This window comes from Thunnus maccoyii, chromosome 16, assembly GCF_910596095.1.
Source record: "Thunnus maccoyii chromosome 16, fThuMac1.1, whole genome shotgun sequence".
Taxonomy (NCBI): Eukaryota; Metazoa; Chordata; class Actinopteri; order Scombriformes; family Scombridae; genus Thunnus; species Thunnus maccoyii.
The window spans coordinates 23,172,004-23,196,435 of record NC_056548.1 but is presented as its reverse complement, the minus strand read 5'-3'; the positions used below and the strand labels follow the sequence as shown (position 1 = coordinate 23,196,435).

Sequence of the window (24,432 nt, the reverse complement as noted above, 5' to 3'; positions counted from 1 at the left end):
AAATGTGCTGCCATCATGAGTTTCTAGACCACCATTAGCCCTGTAATACCACACATCTGCTGCTTTTCCCCTGGGGTCCTCAGGATAATATATTTCAACAGGAGCAGAGTGAGCAGGGCAGTCATGCTACATTGTTTTTTGGGGCAACATCACTTCCCTCTGCACTACTGTGCTGAGCAGCTGGTTCAACCCTTGACCCTGCTCCTGAACCACACAAAAGAGATTTTTTCTGCATGGAAGTTGAAGGTATGTGAGAGGAATACATGTGAGCAGGAAAACCTGGTCCAGGCCATGGACCAGGGTATGATACCTTGGAGTCTTGCCAGGGCTAGAGAAAGTCAGGAGAGATCAAAGTGTATGTCTCCTGCTGCCTGAGCAAAAAAAAAAGGCAACCTCAAGGTCATCTTGCTCTCTTTAAGATTATGCTGTTTATTCCTTCTTTTACATACAGTAGTTACATACTTGGGAGTTGTTTTACTCTACCCTCACTTTTGACTTACGCATTATTATATTTACTTTTTCAACCAACTAGGTAATAGATCTTTTAATCTGATATTGTGTTTTTTACCTGCTTACTTATATGTATATACATGTATGTAATATTATTTTTGCTCACTTTTGAATATTACATTATCACATGAAGTTATATTATTGTTGTTCATAATAATAATAATGATAATATTTTTCTAAGGACACCAGGAAGAGTTGCTGTTGCACTGGATCCAAATATATAAATATATAAATATATACATAAAACAATTAAAACATAAAAAAATATTCAATTTACAGTAGCCTACATAGAAGTCAGGAGCAGTAGTGGGTATATTTTTTATCTCAAAGATATTATTCTGCATTGTTTATTTGTGTTAATGTAATAGTGAAAGTGTTGTTGCTGAATTATGATGAAGACATTATACATTGAGACTTCTGGTGTTGTATCTCCTATTTCTCCGACACTTCCTAAAGTGTGTGCATTTTCATGGGTTTGACTCTGTTTTCATAAAGATTTGTTAAGCTTTTCTATAAAGGGGAATGTTTTCCTTAAGAGGCTACACATTTTCTTCACTGGATTTACTTTTGGTGTTTTTGCTATATATGTAATGTTAAAGATCCCTTCCACACATGTTTTAAGATGTGTGTGTAATACTCTACTTTGAATAATAATTTGTCTTATTATAAAGTTTTTCTACAAAAAAAGTTAAATTATCTTGTTAAAATCCTTAAAATGACAGCTACTCATTCTCCCTCATTAAAAATACCAGAATCTATAAATATGCAAATCTATTTCATCTCAAAAGTTTAACTGCTGGACACAAGATGTCTCCTACTTCACAGTAAAGTTCATTCTCAGTATTTGTGCACTGTAGGCTTCAAGTTTCCACATCACAATTGTGTAAGTTGAATATTGGACCAGGATTGGCTCCAAACTTTTGTACTTGTATGCCCACCCCTTAAAATTAGATTTTCAATGAGCTCAGAGAAACTTTCCACTTTCAGCACATGAATATGAAAACAGCCCTCTAGTGTCAAACTCTGCACATACATCATTCTGCACCGTGAAGCTCAAACATCCAACTGAAGGAACAAGAAGCAAAACATATTTTTGAGTGGAGGGAGACTTTGAGTTAATTTTAAGAAAGGCAAACCCAACTAAATATCAAATCATTCTTTTAAAACACTAGCACATGTTTTCTATCCAAGAGGAACATATGGTCAATCACAGCATGACTTTCAAAATACTAACAGCTGATGGCATTGCAAAAACTGCATTAGTTTTCATGTTCAGTTCTACCTGCACAGTAGACAATTGTTTTTTTATAATTCAGTTTCCTTTTACTGTAAACCAGTCTTGTTGAATGTCGAATGTGTGCATTTTTGGCAACATACTATCTAGTAAAAGTGAATGAGTCATCTTTTCTTTTTAGCAAAAATAGTGACAGAATTGCTGCAGTAAAAGCTTTATTGTATTAGCAACATAAAATTGCTACCAGTGATCAACAAAAAATCCTCATATTTGACCAAATGTGTAAAAATAAAAAAACACAATTACAGTCAAAAAAGGCACATAAGAGAAAAAATGCACAGTCTTCTAATCTATACGATCTTCAGCATTTTGCCACATGTTCTCGTCCACATCACATCTTATGTCGTCCATGCTATACGCCTTGGCTAGAAATGCTTGGTATGCCTTATCCACCCCTGGCAGTCTTCAGCTCAGGTGTCTCTGTAGCTGGTGTCCATTGCATCCAGGAGGGACATTTGATCATGTGGCCAATGATCATACACTTTCCACCTCCAGGCAGAAAAAAAATTCTCAATGTAGAGGTTTTGAACATTAGGTTTTCATTTTTTGCATGCTGTGTGCAAGCATTTGTAAATAAGACAAGAAAGATCCTAACTTTTGTTTTTGGGTAAGCTTGTATGTAAAGAAAATTTAAACATTTTAGAAACATGTTAATTGACTGTATATTCTGTGAAAACAACATGAATTGCGTTAACGGTATGGTCCACAACAGATGGGTGTTTGTGAAAATGTGACTACAGACGGGACAAAAGGATGTAAGAGATTGTAAAAAACTGCAAACTGGAGTATCTTGTCAGAAAAACATCGGGGTAAAAGAACATACTATCAGTTTTACCTGCTCAATTAGTGGACCTAAACCTCTCCTGTGAACAGAAGCTGCAGATTAAAATAATTACTGTGTTTGTGCATGTACAATACATCAGTTTATATTGGTAGATGAACTAAGTCTGGGGTTAATTACACCATGTTAGGAAGCTCAGGGTTGACTCCAATGCTTTGGAGAATGGAAATTGACCTGTATGTGTGTGTGTGTGTGTGTGTGTTTGTGTGTGCGTGTGTGTGTTCAGGAGACCTGGGTAAAACAATACACATTTGTCACCCTTGGTGTGCAGTGGACTGAGCTCAGAAATGATTGTAGACAAGGGTTTGTTTCTCTGGCTCTGTGTGTGTGTGTGTGTGTGTGTGTGTGTGTGTGTGTGTACGTGTGTGTGTAGTTTGCTGTCATCTACAACAGGCTGTTACTGGCCTGCAGTTAAACTGAATGATGTGTTTATTGTGTGTGTGTGTGTGTGTGTATGTGTGAGAGAGAGAGAGAGAGAGAGAGAGAGAGAGAGAGAGAGAGAGAGAGAGTGAGATAGTGTAGAGCAAGAGTACGAGGACACTGTCTGTTAAAATTACTGTTGTTGGACCTGGTCTCAGTTTGTAATATCATACATACACACACATACACACAGTCACCAGCGGCTACAAAGACCGTCTTTAACATCAAAGACAGCTGTCTGCCAAAATGACCAATCAGCCTGCAGCGTTGAGGCGAGATAGGCCAATTGGATGACAAAGACAGAGAGGGAGAGACATTCAACGAGAGGCAGAGAGCTATTAGAGTGAACCCACGGGGATAAAAGCCAATCAGAATCAATATAACCATCCAACTAGCCAATGGGTTGACAGTTAATTATGAAACACTGACAGCCAGAAGGACAGACAGACACATGGCACTGATTTTACCCGCAATCCATTTTCCTTTAAATAGCACTTTTAGACTCATTGCTTAGATTTTATTCATTTGGGACAATAAATTGCCGGGAGAGCAGCAGTAAACATGACTATATTGAAATAATTCATCAGTTGTGGTCTTTGGACACCAACTTTAGTGCAGTAATTGTGTTTGTTTGTTAAACTGGCCTCAGACTAACTGCTCTCCAAACCTGCTGAAATACAGTAAATCATATAAATAATTATGATTTTTCTATTTAGACCTTTGCTGACTAAGGAGCCGGCAGCACATGCACTTAAAATTGAACTGCAAAAAATTAACTTTTCAAAAGCATTTATTTAGCTACAAACTCAATAAATATAGACGTGTTTGTTAAAAGTAGCAAATCTATGTACCAATGCACACTCACACACTGTTAAAATCTTTTCTTTCACAAAATGGGATAGCTGTTGTCATGGTTGCATTGATGTGTGCTGACAGCCCTAATGAGGTTTTAAGGAGATCCAAACAGATGATGACCTGACTGAGAACTGGAGGATGACATACACAGAGATTGTTTCCATTAATGCAGACTTGCATGCACACAGCTCTACTGCTCCAAACAGTCATTCTTAGTTTGTAAAACCGTCGCACTTTTACTGTGCAAGTGTGGTGATTTTGCAAAATAATCTTGGCTTGGGGGTATTACTGACATGGCGTTTCATGGCCAGATATTGCAGGTAGCTGATATTTGCTGACACTAAAAACTTTCCAGTGCAACTAAAAGCTTTTTTGGTGCAACATTAGTGATCTGTGCACGTTGGCAAGACATTCACTGTATAAATGAATCTACAGAAAATTACAATCCAGCATACCAATTACGCTGAAGAAGGAATAGGAGTCTTTTGTCCTCATTTACACATTTGCAGTCTTACAAAAAATGCCTCTTCTCTGCCAAAGACATCTGACAGTTCATAGGACACAGATTCATTGCATAAAAGATGACAAACAGATGACAAATCTAGTTTTAATGCAAAACATTTTACATTGAAGTGTTTTTCATTTTTCTGATTCATTTCATTGTTATTAATCCATTGATTCAAATTCAATAATCTGCTATTGCTCCTACTTAATTTAGAAGATCATATCTATTCTTTCATTCTATTAAATTCATTACACTTGTGAGGGTTTTTTCTAATTCCTGGTCATATTATTTTACATACATGTCATTCTGAAAATAAAAGGTGATTCTAGTTTGTAGATAATAAATATACTCATTCATCATGATGTGTTTTGTTCACATGTATATATAATCCATGCATGAGATACTTAATATAAAAATTTTTATTTTTTGTCTTTAAGTTTAAAGTGTATTGCAGAGAACACTACCTAAACCAGAGACAATTAACTTGTGAATGACATGAAAAACATATTCACTAGCAAGGACCACACCATCAACGAGATACGTTTGAGTGATTTTATTGAAGACAAATGGTATGGTGAATGAATCCCCCCCAAAAACTTCTATTACTTGAGGTGAGCTTGAGCAGCTCTGAGATCTTTGAGATCCTAATGGATGTAACAATGGTATGTTTGGGAGGACCATTGGCCCATGAGTTGAATGAAATGTTCTGGGACTCCATTGCGGGAAGCTGAAGTGACGGCTGCGATTCTGAAGGAGTGTCCGGAGTAATGAGTGGGGGATATCCCGGAGAGGGAAAGTATGTGGTGGAAGTGTTGGTGGAACCAGAATCTAGTAGCCACTTGGCTGGATTTGGATATAAAAAGATGATCTGTTGCTATGGTGCTTTGAGATTTTCTGTAGATCAAGTAGTTTGCCAGGGTTTCGAAAGGAATTAGGGGCGATTGGATTTTGAAGTAGAGGACAGGTGTGGGTGGACTGGATTGGTTGGTTTTGGTTTGCTTTCAGTAGAAGACCATGGTTTCATCTTAGAAAAGGGACAGATCTGAAATGCAAGCATGGCGGTGGGGTCAAAGTGAAGTGAAAGGTTGAGGAGGTGAATTCGGAGCATCTGAGGAAACCGAAGAAGGCGAGCAAGAATGTGGCTTCTAGCATTCAAGCCACATGAGGAGCGCTGTAACCGGAGCAGATGGTGTGGATGCATGTTGACAGAAAGTCAGCAGTAAGAGGTAGGTGGTGAGGGCTCTTGACGGAGGAGAACTTTGAGGAGTGAAGTTATCTGAGGATGGTTTGTACACAAGCTCGGACTGCCACTTATGAGTTTGGAAATGAAGCTGATGCCACTCAGGTAGACCTTAATGGTTTGTTTTTTAATAGTCATGACAAAATGGGCATAGGTTATGAAACAAGTCAGGGTGACGAGATCGAATGATGGGAAGGTTATGTTGTGCTGGCCGTGAAAGTAGTGGTAACTTTTCCAAGCTGTCCAATATGATGAGAGGGTTGAGGGTGATAGGCTGTTGATGATGTTTTGGGAGTCGATGATCAGGGGTACTAAGGCGGGATTTACAAGTTGAAGGTCAGTGCTGAATATGGAGGAGCTAGAGTAGGCAGGGTGTCTGCGTGCGAAGCCAAGCTTCTGAACTTCTGAAACGAGAAACGGGAAAGAGAGTCAGCGATAGTGTTGGAGTGACAAGGAACATGGGCTGCGCGGAGGATGTAATGGTGTGTAACTGAGTGCCAGGTTGGGCGGCGCAAGAATGGCATGATGGATACGGAGTTGGAGCGACCTTTGTTGATTATATCTATGACTGCGAGGTTGTCAGAGTAAATGAGGATGGACTTGCGGGACCATTCGTGGCCCCACAGGACAGTGGCGGCTATTATGGGGTGGATTTTGAAGAGAGTGGAAGAAGCGACTTGGCACTCATTTGCCAGCTCTGGGGGCCATTCTGCTATCCTGTTCCAGTTGGAAAGGAGGTTGAGCCGCAGACAAAGTTCGGCTTGCCTTGAACTGTCCAGAGAGATGGGAGTCAAGAGTGATGGGACAGAAGAAGTGATGAACAACAGGTGGGAAATGAAGGCTCGTCCTTGGGGGATGATGCGAAGGGCGTAATTAAGGTGGCCCAAAAGCGAGAGAAGTTGGTGTTTGGTGCAGCATGGGGCAAGGAGGAAGTTTGATATCAGGAGGCTGATTCGGTTAAGTTTCTCGACTGGGAGTGAAGCTTGAAACAGATTAGTGTCGAGTGTGATTCCCAGGAACTCGAGGGATGTAGAGGGGCCCTCTGTCTTTTCTGCAGACAGCGGAACCCCGAGGTCCGAGAACACTGAAGTTAGGTTGAGCAGGCCGGAAGCGGGTGGTGATGAGGGAGGAGAAATGATGAGGAAGTTGTTCAAGAGATGGACGAGGAACAGGATGTTATGAATATTGGAGAGGATCCAGCAAAGGGCCTCGGACCAGGTGTTGAAGAGTTTAGGGTTGCTTTTGCACCCGAAAGTGAGCCTGATGGCAAAGTAGTATGCGCCTGCCAGTGGACACCAGAAGTCAGGGTGTATGGGGAGAACCCTTGAAAGCGCTAGTGATGTCGGCTTTTGAGAGCCAAGACCCCTTGCCAGCAAGTTTGATGAGGGTGATGGCAGTTGATGGTGGCGTAGTTAAGGGAGAAGTCTTCACTTGGAATCAAGCTGTTGATATTGGGAATGGTACTGCCGTGTGGTGCCGAGAGGTTGATGATAATCTGTTTCTTTCCGGAGTATTTCCTGGTTGCGACGCCGAGAGGGCTAATACAGAAGGTAGGGAAAGGAGGATGAGTGAATGGGCCGATCATGAAGCCTTCTTTGAGTTCCTTAGAGAGTAGGTGATCGACTGCCTCAGGGTCATTTATGGCGGACTATAGATTTTTGCACTCAAAGGAGGTGGATGGTAGTGCAGAGATTCAGGGGTGGAACCCCTCCCGAAATCCATTAATGAGGAACTTGACAAAAGCTGGATCGGGGTGATTATGAAGTGCTTCGGCCAAGGCGGGAATGTTAATGGGTGTAGACGGGTGCTTACCTAGCTTCTGTGAGGTGGGGTTGTGTGGGCACACAAGGAGGGCGTGGCCACCTCCGCAGAAGGAGCCGACGTGGAGGAAGTAGCACTGCAACATAGTGCATTCAGTATCATTACAGTTGCACATGGTCTGGCCACCTTGCCACAGGACGGGCCTGCCTCTTTTGTCGGTGCCAGTAGGTAGGGGAAAGATGACGGAAGTGGCAGAAGACGCTGGGGGTATGGGTGCAGGTGGGGCCGCTGATGTCAAGTGGGAGAAAGCAGAGGCTTTGGGTTGGATTCAGTGTGTCCTGGCGTGGGCGGGGATGGAACAGGAGGAGGTGGGGTGGGACGATGCACCACAGAGGGAGCATGTGAGGACTGTATGGGCAGCGAAGATGCGACAGTACAGTTTGGTGTCAAGTGTGCCCCGGTGTGTGGCCTCGTTGAACTGGTTTAGGTGGGTTGCGGCATCAGAGGCGAATTGAATGTGGCACTGGTAGAAACCATTTCCACTAAAGCGGAGGGCCAGATTTAGCACGGTGGATATGTGATCATCAAGTTCCTGACAACGGGTGGGAAATTTAGAGCACAGCACGTCCCTGAAAAGTGAGAAAGCATACGCGAACTCTGCGGGAGTAAACTCCCTGGAACGGGCTGGTGTTCTTCCTTTGGAGTAGGGACACTCTTCGTGCACCTCAAGAAATCTGGGAGGTAGGTGAGGGAAGGCAGGAGGAGTGCTAGGTCTATGTAATACCATCCAGGATCTGTTTACAGATGTTGGTGGGAACATGAGCAGGATGGGAGATGAAGTTATTGAGGTGATGTCCGGGAGGACTGGCTGTGTACAGGGTGAAGTTGCTGGGTGCTTGTTGGGCTGGAATGGGTTGCGAAGGGATATCAGAGTTAAGGGTGGAATAAACTATCTGCTGCGTGGGCTGTGGGGCAAAACTGGGAGCTGGCATCCCGGTGCGAATGGCTCCGGTGGACGAGAGCTGCAGGGACTGATGAGGTTGAGAGGTGGAGGATAGAGGCAGCAGGGGATGCTGGCATCCTGGTGCTGGATGCCCCCGTCCAAGCAAGCTGCTGTGGATGTAGGATAGGGGCAGTATGGGGCGCTGGCATTCCAATGTCAGAGGCCCCGGCCGGGGCAGGCTGCTGCAGTTCTTGGGAGTAAATAGCGGGGGGCGCCAGCATCCCAGTGCCGGGCTCCCCATTGTAGGCTGTTGTGGAAGTTGGCACTGATTGGCATGGGCTGCTATGGCATTTGCCCAGGATGTTGTAGGCTCCTGATGCCAGTGGTGAAGAGTCATTTGGAAGATTGAATGTCCTAGAATGGCAGTGCCTTCATCGGAAGTAAGTGACTGTGTGCAATGTTGTTTTTTCCTTTGATGCTTTCCTTTCCACTGGCTTTTGGCTGGAGGGTGTAATTGTGCTGTCTCTTCAACAAGGGCTCTGACATCACTATGTGTTTTTAGTTTTCGCATAATGGTGTCACCCGGAAGATGGCTAGTGTTTACGGAAAGGTGTATGCAACAGGCTGACATTAGTTCATTGAATAGTTTTGCCTTGTTGTCCGTGTGGTGGAATGGAATTCCTTTCTCTTTTAAAGTTATTTGGAGAGTGGCTACGGTCCAATCTGAAATTCTTGAAGTGGGCAGACTTTTGGGGGACCTCGCTGGAGCGTGGTGGCACAGCGAGTGGCTGCAGGTTGAGCAGCCAGTGTCGGGGTGATGCTGGTGGGCTGGGGGTCGGTGGCGGCGGTTATGGGATGTCTCTGAATTGCCTTGCTCTCTCTTAGCTGGTGAAGGAGAAGGGCTGGGAGACGACGAGGATTCGTCAGATGAACTATAGTTTTGTGTGTTGAGGAGAGATGAAACGGGCGGGATATGGACTGTGGAGGAGACGGGGCTTGCTGGAGTCGCCTGCTTCCTGAATGGCTTGTGGACCATGGAAAGCAGAGTCTCGGGCACAGAGGCGGCAGGGAAGTTTATAGCGGGATCCGTTGGCGTTGGCTGGCTGAAACTTTCGACTTGGTCGTCCTGATGCCATCCAAAGAGATTGTCATCCTGCGGGGATAAGGAGACGAAATCCATGATGGGAAGGGTGAGTGGAAGATGAAATAGCTCAAAGCTATGTAGTTTCTTCATAGTACTTTTTTAAGCGCTCTAAGCGATGTGGATGGTTTTGGCTCAGAATCGGAATGCGAGAGTGAAAGGAGAGGAGAGGGTTTGGTTAGTATTTATGGGATTGCCGGAAGGGGTGCGGTTGAGGTGTGGTCCTGCTCCTGAAACTTCACTAGTTAGCTTTGATTAATTGAGAAAAGTTATGACTCAGACCCAGATTTAATGATCCTTATGGTCCAAGGCCAGAGCAGAGCAGCCTCATACTAGTTGTCACTTTGAGTTGTAACACCTTTGCTTCAGAATTTGGTCAGACAATTGGACCCAGTACACCTGCTTGCAGGTCTAGCTAATGTTATTTAGGAACCAACAGGCCCCCTTTGACATAGTCTTCATGTTTTGTATCAGTATTATCACGTGAATTCACTTACAAATCTGTAACATTATAATACATTCAACACAGTTATTTGTCTATTTTTCCTTTTCGTGCCCTTTTTCAAAGAAAGATGATTCAGGAGGCATGTAGTCTGTTTTTTTTTTTATTTATTAATTTTTTTTTAATAAACAGTGCATTTTCCTTACTGCATCAAACCAGGCCTGTGATGAAAACGCTGGATGAATTTTCAAAAAAAAAAGAAAAAAGAAAACCCTTTGGATAAACTTCAACATGAGAAAGATGTCATATCCAACCCAGTGTATAAGTGAGGATGAATACTCTTGGGGGGATTGGTTCAGACATGGGAGACATTAATTTCTCGGACTTCGGTGACTTCCATTCTATAGAAAGAAGTCAAATACTAGATTCATTCTCAGGAGATAACAGTCTAATTGAAAACCAGATGGATATTTTGACCTTTCCAGTTAATTATACATTGGTGCTGTAGATTATTCTCTCTCACACACACTGGGCCAAGACCTAAAGTTGGGTGGTGAGAAAATTAAATAGGGCTGCAGAATTATTCTGGATATGGTTTTGACAGGGAAAGTTTCATCTTGTATGAAAGTATTGAATTTCTTATGCTGCCAAATCCTCATGAAGTCCCTGCAGTGTTAGATACTATAGGCCTGCACTGTGTGATCACAGACCATAAACCAGACTAAAACTTTTTGCAGACACAAACTTAAATCCATTTAAAAACAACCATATGTTTCTTATCTTAGACATACAAAAAATGTTTTTCTTAATTGTTAAGCTGGTGTTAAGGGAATTCACTTGTGTTCTGGTATTCTTGCAGTGTACAGTTAACGATCATTTCCAGTCTCAGACTAAATGCAGTTCATCAGATGCTGTCTGTATTAAAACATTATCAATACATTTCTGAGTGATATCCTTTCAAATAACAACTATAAGGGTCTTGATGCTGTATTTGGTCTTTAAATGAAAAATCTACTTACAGTACTGACAATAAGGCTTCAACCAGATTAGGACTAGAACATACAAAACACTGCTGAGTTGTAGTTTACAGCACATTTTCATGTAAATGTTGGTATTGGCCTCTCAAGCTTAAAATGTGTCAAATATCATTAGTACATATAGTATGCAAAAACGGTGTTACAGTTAAACATTAAAGCATAAAGCATTGAATCATATTTATTTATCATATTTAACTCCAGATGCACTGATCAGTTCCTTTGGATACGTATAGGCTCCAATATCAGCCATACTAAGCAAACTGGACATTGGCAGGATGTGACAAAAAATTAATAATTTTTCAGTTCTCTGCCAATGATTTGTAGTGGTGATATAATTTTGATGGGACAGGCTCCTGATGCTATTCGTCACTTCCACTATGTGCTTCACACTAAGTGCATTTTAAACATGAAGGCAGTGGGAGGCCTTTACTGTCAAACTGAAGGTGTTGACAATTCCATTTGTGGTTAACAAAAACCGACCATGGTTCTGCGGGCTGCACAGAGGCGAACGTCCACAGGAGACATTTGCATGACTGTTTCTTTTACACTTGTATGTAGCATGTGTTCAGCGTCTGTTCTTCTCTGTTTCAGACCCACCTCCCAGCAACAACTGAATCCAGCAATTAACTTGCATGTTGCTCAGATCTGCACTATGTGTTGTTGAAATTTGGAAGGTATTTACATCAGCTCCTCCGCAAGCCTCTGCAAGCTGCAGGTACCCATAACACCCTTCTCTACGTATGTTTGCAGTGTATCTTTGGAGAATCATAATTCCACATTCATTAAGTACATTTTCTGTACTTTTTTCTCAGGAAGTTGTTTTTAAAACATTGCATGGATAAAAATAACCTCAGACTTTTAGGTACTGGAGTAAAAACACACTATGGAGGAGCTATGTACTTTTGAAAAAGAAGAAAAAAAGACGAAGCAATGCACAAGTGAATATTTGATGAAGAGCTGCAATGTTTGCCTCAGCTGTTCTGTGAACACAAAGAGGACAGCGAGTGCAGCATTGGCTCAGCGCTGTCTGTAAGGTCGTCATCTGTACACAATATCAGTAATCCTGCAGCAGGATGTGTTTTTCATGTATCAGACAAGCTGAGTGTGATGTTGATTCTGTCAAGTAGGTCAGGATCAAATTTAAGTGAGGTTGATTCATTATAACATAATCTCATAAACTGTCTAAAACAACATAATTAACATATGCAAAAGATAACATTTTAATTTGGTGACAAAGGGAGCCGATAAGCTGTGTTTAGCTATCAGGAGAAAAAAAAAAGTCAGATCTGTGAATTTCTAATTTTAACTCCTCACTGACTCAGAGCACAGAATTTTCTTCTCCCAGAGGCCTGCATACAGCGGTCACATGGCGCGGGAAGGTTAAACACATTTACATCTAGAAAAAGAACAACTCCTGTGGGAAGTCAGATGTTAATTTCCTCACCATAGACCACCCTAATAGCAGCTGCTTAAGGAGGGAGAGCATTACTCATTTTCTTCCTGAACAGAGATTTTCTCCAGAGAACCCAACTTCATTACTAACTTTCAATGTTCCACTGCCATCCTGTAAGCAGTTGATAAAGTATATTATTCAATAAGTTCCCGAGAATTGATTACTTTTCTTATTGACCTCTGCAGTTTAATTTTACATGCCGTATACATACTGTATATATATATATCTATATATATAAGGTGCTGAATATTAAGTTGCCGTTAATGTTAAATGGGTGCATTTACAGTATATAAACTGCACAGCTCATTGCGTCTGTGTAAATCTCCATTTTGTAGTGAAGTATTGACTTTGAAAATGAATTTCACCCTGGTCTGGAAAAATTTAACAGACTTTGGACCATTTACTGCATGGATACACAGTTGAATGTGGTGGGAAATATTCTCCCCACATAAATTCAACCAATGTGGAAGCTTAAAGACAAATCCTTCATTAAAAATGACAAAAAGGATAAAAACCAAGAAATTCAGATATGGCTCAAGCAGCATCTTGTGTACAGGTGGAATGGAGGGAGTGTGCAGCAGTGGCATGAATGATCAGCAGAGTGAGTAGAGTGTGAGCTGTCAGATTATAAAGGGCACTTCATTGACTTATTTGAGTATGATTGATGACCTTCAAAGTCAGCTGATTCATCAGCCAAGCTGTCAGATGGTGGGCTGAACAGCTGGTGGCATGTTTGACTTCAGTCTTCTGCTTGATGCTGAGTATCTGACTGTTTGGAGAGTGTCAGTGTTTGGAGCAGTGTTTATGTACATCGCAACAGCAGCAGGAAACATGTCATGCTCTACAAATGTAGCATTTCTGTATCAGGCCAATCAGGAATAAGATGCGTCATTAGTCCACTTCATCAAATTAGACAACAGGAGTAGTTGAGTAGTTGAAAGTTTTCATCTGCAATGACATTGTCCTCGTTTAAGTTATTCCTCCTGTTCATACTGGCCATCAGAAGATCCCTTAATAATGAGAGAGAAGTGAAAGTACTCTTGTTTCAAACCAGTGTAACCCACATGGATTAGAGGGCTACAAAACCCATATATGTAATTACATGTCCTTCCCACAAGGGGGCGCATATACATTGTGCGCCTGTTATGTTGAGGGAGGTACGTGCCCTCTTTGTTTTACCGCAGCAGCACTCCCAAACACAGCAGACGTGTGTGAGCATGTAAACAACAGAAAAGCGAGCAATTCCTGGTATGAAACACCGCAAAATAGTCATAAAAGTCAGACTAATGTTCATATAACAATGCTAATAAGTTGCTCTTTTAATAGAGGTCCAACTGTGAGTGAGAGGGAAACAACTTCTGTCAAGTTATTAATGTTGAAAAACTCCGGTGAGTTGTTGTCTGTTTGTTTGTTATTGTTAACCACTGTGAAGGAAAGCTGCATTAAATTTACTGTTGAGTCAAGATACTTTTCATAAAAACCAACCGATGATTGTGAAAATGTGGTCTAATGTTTATTATATGCTTTGGTGCAACTGTTTCATTGTATTTATAGTCTGAAAAGATCGCTAGCTGCTAATCGCTAGCTGCTAACGGCTAAGCTAATCGCTAAGCTAATCGCTAGCTCTGGCTAATGGAGCTACCAATACTGTCAAAACTTTAAAGGACCATTGCACTGTTTTCTAATATTGAAATCGTTATGTTTTAACGGGAATTGTGCACTGTTGTGTTTTGAAATGCCATTAAATGGTAATTTAACCAATATTGGCCGCTAGATACACATGCTAAGTGAATTACAAAGGATAATTTAGTTCATTTTCATGATTAAGTTACCAGTACATTAAAATGGTGCATAAAAATGTAACAATACAGTAAATAATTTAGGTAACTGTTCAAATATTAATTGTTTTGACATTAGAAATTCATAATAAGCAGTCTGTTACTTTAAGAATATAAATGTTGATGTGGAAGGGAAAATTCATGTAAATAATTTATTGTTAAAGTTAAAAAGACACCTGTTTTAAAGAAATTCATGGTAAATTGTTCATGTTAAAATTACCATTAGTTAAAATATGGTCATTGTAGTACAAGTATATCCTATATATATATATATAATTGCTGGTTATATGATGTATGGTATTCTGAGGGAGAAAGAACTTAATGAGATCTCATTTTAGACACATAAAGAGAACTGAATAACTTATTATCCTGCACTATCTGTGTAGTTTGGTTTTTTTGTGACCAGATAGAATCAAAGATGGTGATCCCAGCCTGTGACCCTGTGGCCGGTTGGAGAAACGGTGTTTGCCAGACCGTAGGAACTGCTCACAGAGGACATCTGATTTAAAGTGATACCCATTTTCATTGGGTTACAGATAAGACACACACTAATTATCCCATTAGGGTAGTCGTGATAGTAGTGACATTAGACGACGGAACAGATACAACACTAAACAACTTTGAACTGAACTCTTGAGCTCTTTAACTATAATGAGTCCCTACGGATTAAAGGGACATTCAGTAAACCAAAGAACATTTCATTGGAGAATTTCCACCTCCATAACGGACTATTTCTGATTATTTTCTTATTTGATTTATTTATTTTGTTTTTTATTTTCCATTCTTTAAAACTTAAAGTCTTGTGTATTATTGTGTATGAGTCGAGGCAATAACTGGTCACTGTTTAACCGTACATTAATTCATTCCCTGAATTATTCAAGACAACTGCTCATCGGACCTAGTTAGATGTTAGTGTCTTACTACTATTACTACTACTATTGGTTAGCACTGAGGACGCTACACCAGTTTGACAGTTTTATGACTTTAACCTCTGTCAGGCAGCCAAACTGTCTTCACCAGGCTGACTCATGACGAAAATTGTTTTAATGTAGTCTCCAAGAAGTCATTACAGATACTGTTAATAAGTTCAGATCATATAAACAATGGGAGATTCATATGATTTAAACAGGCCTCTGTGGAGATTACTAAGCACACCAGAGGACAAAAAAATTGGCTCAGAGTATAAAAAAAGACAGATTGATATCTTTTTTATGAGTCGAGCAAGTGATGGATGTAAAGAAACACCTCCTGTGTGGATTGCCCATTAGAGTGGTACATCTGGACTACAATTTATCTTAGCAGAAGAAAAACCAAACACACCATTCCTTATTTCAAGGAAAGGTATATGTTATGCCATATGTCTGTGTTTGTTACACTATTAAAGGACTGTTTCACAGTTTTTCAAGTCTGTCTTAAAACAACAGTCAGGAGCCCAAATGAACATTGAAACATGTTTTTCTTGCTGTAATCATTCCTCCTGTTCATACCGACCATTAGTAGATCCCTTCATAATGCATTTGTAAGTGATGGGAGCCAAAATCCACATAATATGAAGCTTCAGCAGTCTAAATTAATCAAATCAAGTAGATATCTTTCAACGTTACAGTCTTTTTAGTGCCAAAGTCCCTCTTTTTGTTACTATACTTCCACCACAGCTCGACAACGAAACACTGTCCGAGGAAACACAAAGAGGGAATTTGATGCTAAAAAGACTGTAAATGTGGTAGATATCCACTTGATATGATTAACTCAGACTGCTGAAGCCTCATATAAGCTTCACATCAACTTTTAAATGCATTTTTGCACAAAATGACTGTGTGGACACACTGTGGATTTTGGCCTCCATCACTTACATTGAAAGCACATTTGAAGGGGATCTTTTAACAGCCAGTATGAACAGGAGGAATGATTACAGCAAGGAAAACCACATTCAATGTTCATATGGACACCTGACTGTTGTTTTAAAACAGTCTTTAAAATTGTGAAACTGTCCCTTAAGGCTTGAAGAAGTGTGTTTATTCTCTCCTCAGACCTGTCGAAGCACCATATGAATGAAACATGTTCACTGTGATAAGTTCATACAAACATAAAGATACACAGACTACTATACTCCAGACTACTGAACACAGTTAATTACTCCTCTAATAAATACATGCAGCAGAGTGTGTGTGTGTGTGTGTGTGTGTGTGTGTGTGTGTGTGTGTGTGTGTGTGTGTGTGTGTGTGTGTGTGTGTGTGTGTGTAAATCCTTTGCCACGTCCATCTGTCATGTTTCCAATCCAACAAGGTAATACCGCAGTGAGATTCTCTAGTGGCTACAAATCCTATTTTCCTTCTAATGGCGCCATTTTTCTCCTCTTCCTCCACACACTTAAACAGCAGGAAGGTATTCATCTTGCACACTTTTAAATGATGGACTGAGAATGTTAAACACATCTTCCTGCACTCGTCTTCCTCTGCTTCCACTTCCCCCTTTTTCATCTGCTGGTGATTGACGCCAGAAGCTCTCTCTCGTGGCTTTGTCGTGTTGTCTTTTCTCCTCCTCCTCCTCCTCCTCCTCCTCCTCCTCCTCCTCCTCCTCCTCCTCCTCCTCTCCGTCTCCTTCATTTCTGGTGATTTACACAGAAAGCTTGCCTATGTCCTCCCTGTTTTCTTTACATCCTCCTCCTCTTTTCTGATGATTGACACTTGAAAGGGCTAAGATGTTTAAAGAGTTTTTTTTTCTCTCCCCACACACTGAAGAGCTCTCTAAGTAATGAAAATGAATGTAATGTGTGTGTGAAAGGGAGAGATAGAGACACACGCATCCGCGACTGTACAGTAAGAGGAACTGAGGAGAGAGAAGATGTAAATTATTCAGGCACGAGAATCGCTCTGAATGACTCTTATTGAAGTCCGCTGGAGTGGTTGTGTTCTCATAAAAAGGAGGCTGTTGTGAATCACAGGTACATGATGAGGTTTTTGGAAATGTGAATTAAAGAGAGCATCGTGCAAATGATTACATTTAAAACTCGGTAGAGGTTTGTAGTAAGAGAGAGGATTAATGTAGCGGGTCAGACAAATATATGCTATCACAAATAATGAGATAAGCAGTGCAGAGTGTTTCTATTTTCCCCTTGTAATGCATCCTAAAAATCGGGGAAAGCAGCTTTTTAATTTTCTGTCTCGAGTCTTTATCCATCACTCCCCCCTGTCAGTTTCTATTTTTACTCCCACCGAAGAACAAGGAAAGATGAGAGGTACTTTCATTAGAGGAAGAATCAACAGGTGTCAGAGAGGCCGTCTGAAAGTACCAATTACAAGTTTTCAATCTTGTTGAATTTGGGGGATGAAGAAACTGCGAGGGCAGGTGGAGTTTTCTCTTTTTCAGCAGACTCTGTGTGCTTTACTGTGGGTGTGAAATCATTGTCACATGAGTCAGCAGCACAGATGCTATCTGATATGATTTACGTGAGATGCCAACAATCAGTGCAAAAGCAGGAAGTAGTGTGCCCTTTATGTAGCGAGGTGGAAAGTAAGGGTGTGGGGGTTGGACCTGTAATTGACATTTATGTTTTTATCAATCATAACGCTCGTTCTCTACCCTCACCCACCCACCTTCACTACACCTTAAATGACAGGTTAATTTTTTCAAGTCCATCTTAAAACAATACTGACATGCCTGGTCTTTTTCTTGCAAAATCAACCTTCACATTCAATACAGATCACACAACATTCATTAGGAGCTAGCCAGTACGATAATGGCACTTATGACAGGTGGCCAAATATGCTGTAAATACCATGATGTCATCGGGTCATGTTTAAGTAAATTCCAAATTAACTTCAGCTTTTAAGGCAACATAGATGGGAAGTCTTTAAAGTGCTCAGAACTGGGAAAATTATTTGAATATTAGTAATTATTATTTGAATGTGTTATCTTGTCAAAGAGCTTCTTCCTAAACCTCTTTGCACTGATGCACAACAGTTAAAAGTTCTTACCAATCTGCACATAACGGAGTCTTATTAAACCAATGCGTTACATGTCAGCACCCTGTCTCATTTAAGCTGTGTAACTGTATTCTGGAAGAAAGATGGAAGAACTGATTAATTGAAGTCGAGAGGTAATCACATCATTAGATCACAGAATATCTACTGTTTCTTCTACCCCCCGCTCTCTTTTCCTTGCTCTCTAGACCTCTTAAACAGGCCAATTATCAGTGACCCCGCTGTGGAAACCATTAGACAATAAACTGTCCACTGGTAGATCAGAAAGGCTGTTTATGTCCAGTCAGGTTACCTACAACACCAGGATGGGACATTAGCCCTTCCCCATACAGCCTGCTCTGGTGCAGTTAATTAATGGAGTGCCAGAAGTGTTATGTTTAAATGTATCAATACAGACAGTGAGGATGTCTTCCCTTATTTACCCTTGGTTGAGATACGTGTGTGCCTCAGTAAAGGTGATCAGAATAAAAGGATTACGGTATAATGCTGTTGATCAAACAAGGAGAGGTGAACATTTAATTTTAGCACAGGATGAAAACTACCCCTAATTTGATTCTTAATCACTGAAAAGCTGTGTTTGTGGTTTGGAAGGATAGAAGATAAATTAAACTCTCTATAAATGTTCTTTTTTCTGATGTCTGCACTCACTGAATAATTTGTTTGAGAGCTATAGAACTTATACAATGCGTGTCTAAATGTAGAAATTACATTTACATAAATTACAGTTACCTCTATGTGTGTCTGTTTCTCTGTGATATGAGTTATTTATCCAGTAGACACTAATACACCAACATATAATTTTAATCTAATCTGAGTGAGACACTGTACTGGGTTAAATTGAGAAGTTGTTATTATTAACAATATACATCATCCACAATTAATGTAGACTATATGAGGGCTTCTTGTTGTTAATTTACCCATTCTGGCATCTGGAAAAAGGAGAAAATGTGCTTATGTGTGTTACATCTACTGCTACAATGAGGAATGTGCTTTGGATTTCAATTCACTTTACAGTTATATACTGATTATAACATACGTGCCTTACTTTAAAAGGGACATATTATGCTTTTTGTGGTTTTCTGACGTCGGATATCTATGCTAATAATGGTCAAAGTTCCAAAACTTCAGGTTAATGTATGTGGAAACACTCCTTGCAAGTCAAAAGCTCAGTCTCCTGGGGTGCAGCTTCCAAGAGCTGGCCAATCAGAACAGAGTGAGTTCCTAGGGAGAGGAGCCTTAGGAGCCAGGAGTTAAAACAGCCTGTTTCAGACAGAGGCTGGACTGAGGGGCTGCATAAAGTCATCAATCATAAATCATACAAAGATATTCCAGTATAGCCCCATATTAAAAATATAGACCTGTAAGTGTGCATAATATGTCCCCTTTAATCTGGTGCTACTGCCACTCCCTCATTCTCTACTCCCTATACAATAGACACTCAATAGTGTACTCAATTGTGAGCAGTAAATTGATTTTTTTATAGTTATTTACAATGCACAATGTATTACAAACAAGAGGTTTGGATATGTAGCACAACAAGCTAGTGCAGCACTGTAAATGGAACTGCCTTTCTGCCCGTACACAGTCGTGTCTGCCGTACACAGAACTACTCTCCGGAGACTGAAAACTTGATCATTGTTACTAGTCTTTAGAGCCATTTCCAAATAAACTACGCTAACCATTGCCTTGGGGGAGAAGGAACATGTCACCCAGTGTAGCAGTGTCACTCATGTGTTTTTGATTATATTTATTATATTTATTATTAATTAACAATAAATTATAATTATATTTTGGACAACAACAGAGGTGTACGGCACAGAGAAATAAGATATATAAGGCTTTTAATACATGCATAATGCTTAGTAGATCAACTCATTGTTGGTTTTGCTCTGCACATGAGATTTGTTGACAAAAAGAAAAATAGAGAAAATTGCCAGCCAAATCCTTTAAATACTTAAGTCATACTGCACTTTGACAAAAATATGTAAAAAAAAAAAATTCCTTCAAAAAATTACCTCTCTCATTGTACCAATAATCCAGCTATCACACTCTACGTATATCACAGGTGATGCATTTACATCACTTTAATATTTAATTCATGTTCACAGTGGAAACAAGTGATTTATTTAACCTAAATCTGACCTAATCAGTCATACTAATGTTGAGTTTCCGTAAAATTGACAGCATCATTTAGACTCATTTACAGGATCAAATTTACCATAATCACATCTAACCCTCAGTGGCTCGAGGAAAAAGCAGTGGGGCGGCAACTAAATCAAGGTCAACAGAAAACGCTCCGTTAAATTAAGGTCAGAGAGAGGGCATTTTTATATTCAGTCTACTCTCAGATATTCACAGTTAGAAACACTTCTCTCATTTCCATATCGTAAAAGTGCTGGGGTTGCATTCTGATGCTGCTCCAGTAACAATAGTGGTAATTTTTCATTTCCATGTCATCTGCATATGATTATCATAACCCACATCTAACGAGTCATTGAGAAGGAAGTCGGTAAAATTCTAAACTGGCATCTGTGCTGCAGCAGGACGTCTATAGAAGAAGTCCGATATTCAAAGATAGATTCTGTATGATTACAGATATTGAGTCTCATTCTTGAAATCTTCATAAATTCTCCATTAAATGTTTGTAATAATAAAATGAAAAGAACTCATTGTATGAATATTGATGAAGTCCCATTTACTTCTAAATGGAGAGTGTATTCATGGAACCATATTTATCTTGAATTAATGTGATGGCACCGCCCTCTACATGCCATGTTACACAGTGGAGATCATCACTCACCTACATCGTCTTCTGGACTGACATAGCATTGAAGCAAGTGAAGCAGAAGAGGTTCAGTGATGCAGAAATCGAGGTAATGCTCAATGCTGTCAACAAACAGCCTAATATTCTGTTGAGGACACTATGGTCACAGTGGACAATTCACCCGACACTGAGCAGGTGAAAGCTGTCTGTGCAAGAAATGGAACAGAAATAGAGCAGTTTTATCACCTGGGAGATCTGAAGCCAAATGCCAGGGACCGACTTCAGTGGTGCACCCAACAGCACATCATTCCTCTTTCACTGTGCCATGTTTGAGCTCTCTGTGCTCCTATGGGTCAACATCACAGAACACGCTTTAGAAGAGAAAAGGGGGGAAAAAAAGTAAGTTGAAGGTGAGGTAAAGATAAGCCTACTACGTGAGGTGACTTTGAGTCAAAAATCATACTCCTTCTCTGAGTCATAACTCAGCCAAATCCTAATACACAGACATGAAATACATACTGATATCATTCAGTGTGACTTATTCTTCCTTAGGATATCATTATCTCTGATGCCCATCATGAATAAACTTCCATAAACCTGCTTAGAAATCATGGAAAAAGGAGGCTTGAGAACTTGCCTGAGAATTGTCACATTTTAAAGTTTTCTTCAGTATCAAAGTAATCCCGTGGTAGTTGTCTTTCATTCATGGTTACATTGCAAACAGGAACTGCTAATAGCTAATTTGACTAACTTTTAATGGTGCAACTTTGGGTGATCTATTTTGCCAAAATTTGGCAATTTGTCATCATGTTGGCTCCTAAACAAGCCTATATGTTGGTGTTAGCATGTTTCCATCGATCAGATTAGCAGAGACATTTTTGACTGTCACCATTTTCACACAAAAGTCATTTGTGTTTCAAATGAGTTTTCACACTGAGTTGATTAAAAAAAATAGCAGCTCTTCCCGTCTAAAATCTCAGATCCTATTTAGAATTAGTTGGACAGGATTTAAATTACAGGAGAAGCAGTGAGTTCCCCCCAAAACAACAGGTAATGGTGGCTGTTGTCCAATATTCACATGTTTCCACTTCTCTATGACTCGAGCATTTTAGCAAATTTATACAGTCCATGATGATGAGTAAAAGCTGAACACTGACTAAAATTGCATTTTGTAGTTTCCCTCAAGTATTGTAGTCCTCGAGCTGTGCACCCCACTTCATGCATGTTTCATCAAAAAGGCAAAAAGACATGTATTGTTTGTTCATAAACACAAAGTGTCACTAAAACCCTGTTGAATACATGAACGTGTGTAATTTATCCCTGATAACTTTTTTTTGCACATCTGCTCTGCTCTTGTTTCAGGGATGAGAGCCAGTGTGCCATGTCTCTATTATCTAATGCCAAACACAGCAGAAGGACAGAATTCACTGCGTGATAGTGATCATTTAAAGGTATCCTGTGGAGTTTTTGAAGCATACTGTAGCAATGTGCCAATAAAGACAGGGAGGATTAAGACAGCAATCTAGTAAACATAGATGTTATCAATGCAGGACTCAAAATATATTGCAAATGTCTAATAAGAAAGTTTGTTAAAGGTTCAGTATGTAGAATTAGTGGCAGACGGACTTGGCAGAAATGGAATATGATATTCATAAGTATGTTTTAATTAGTGTATAATCACCTGAAAATAAGAATCATTGTGTTTTCGTTACCTTAGAATGAGCCCTTTATATCTATAAAGGGAGCCGGTCCTCTTTCACAGAGGCTGCCTTGTTTCATCACCATGTCTGAAAACAAACACTGGCTCTAGAGAGGGCCTTTCACATTTTTCGTGAGTTTTGCGGCCACCACAGGTTCTCTTACATGCTTGGAAGGGGAGAGTGAGGGGAGGTGTATTCATTTGGTTGCAATCTGCAACCTCACCGCTAGATGCTACTAAATCCTAAACTAGGTTGTTTAGAGGAAAACTCCACAAGGCACTTTTAACATGAGAAAATAATTACTTTGTCAATATGGATTTTAATGTCTCTGGTCACTGAATACTGATAATGGGCCTTTTAAGTAATTAATGGACCACTGAATTGAACTGAACAGAACAAAGGAGGGAAGGATAGACTGGTTTCTGCACTAACTAATCACTGACTCGAGGTCATGTTAGAATTGTATCTGTGAACGTTTTCTTAATGGAATTTCGACATTTCTATCTAACATACAATGTGCAATGAAGCTTGTTTTATTTATTCTTGTACCAACAGCAATACATTTCATATTTGTTTAACCTCTATTTATTCAGGGAAGTTTCATTTAGAGGGAGCCTCTCTTTTGCAGTAACGCCCTGATCACATTCAAGCCGTTACACACATTCACACCTGGAAGCTTCCCAGTACAACCACAATCTGATCTGCCGGCCACAGAGCAGATCAGAGTCTTGCTCAAGGGTGCCTCAGTCGTGGTAATGAGGGAGGGGCAAGCGCTACTTTTTCACTTTCCCCACCCAGATTTATCCTATCCCTCTGGGGAACTGACAACCTTCCAGTCACAAGCTTGCTTTTCTAACCTTTAGGCCACCACTGCCTATATCTGCTCCATAAAGCACAAGTGAACACCTCTACTGCTAATGGACATTATGGCAGAGCTCCATTTCTTCTGCCCTCGGCAATATGATCCAACTGTTGCGTTGTCAGTGGTAATAGAGTTTTCCATCAAGGCGTGATGGATGATGTGAAGGGTTAGAGGTAATTTGGTGTGGCACATTTTCTTCCGTCAGCAATGAAAGTAAGGTGGATGAGAAACCAGAAGCTTAAAGGGGGGTTATTTCAAGCTGTATGTCCCTTCCATGTTTAGAGCAAGCACCATCTCAAGGTTATTCAATAATCTTTGCCTCGACCACACAAACCTCTAAATACTAACACTTTCTGTCGGGGACTTACGGCGGTGTGTTGAGTAGTCATGGCTATTCCTGTTCTGTTACTAATCCTGAAATTAATACTATTTACAATTTGACCTCGAAGACGGAAGCATTTCAGGCCTTACAGAGGCAGATAATACCTATAATTCTAGAGGTGTAATGATATTAATACACAAATCTATTCCATTGCAGGTTGAAGGGGTAACTGAATATTGCCACAGGAGAATATTGCCAAGGTCATCTTTTTTCTGCACAATTTAATTCATTAATATGTATGGACCAAATAATGATGTTAATTTTTTTTCAAAAATAATTTTCAATTCATTTTTGAGAATTTCAACATTGCCAGTCAAGTACATTATTGCTGGGGACATTATTTGTGTCCTGGATCCAAGAAAAGATAGATCTTTTGGAGTGGATAACACTCACACGAGATCTAGGAAAGCCATACATTACTTTATAAAAGAAATGAACTTAATGGACATATGGAGACACCT

General features: G+C 40.2%; 1 long non-coding RNA gene and 1 pseudogene across 1 annotated transcript; one reads left to right on the top strand and one right to left on the bottom strand.

The window, feature by feature from the left end:
* Positions 1 to 5,095: 5,095 nt before the first annotated feature.
* LOC121881172 lies at positions 5,096 to 8,545 on the bottom strand (annotated as a pseudogene).
* A 4,246-nt stretch (positions 8,546 to 12,791) lies between these two features.
* LOC121881173 lies at positions 12,792 to 15,584 on the top strand. The gene is made up of 3 exons (XR_006091710.1): positions 12,792 to 13,690; positions 13,769 to 13,830; positions 14,667 to 15,584. It is a non-coding gene; the product is annotated as an uncharacterized LOC121881173 (long non-coding RNA).
* Positions 15,585 to 24,432: the final 8,848 nt, after the last annotated feature.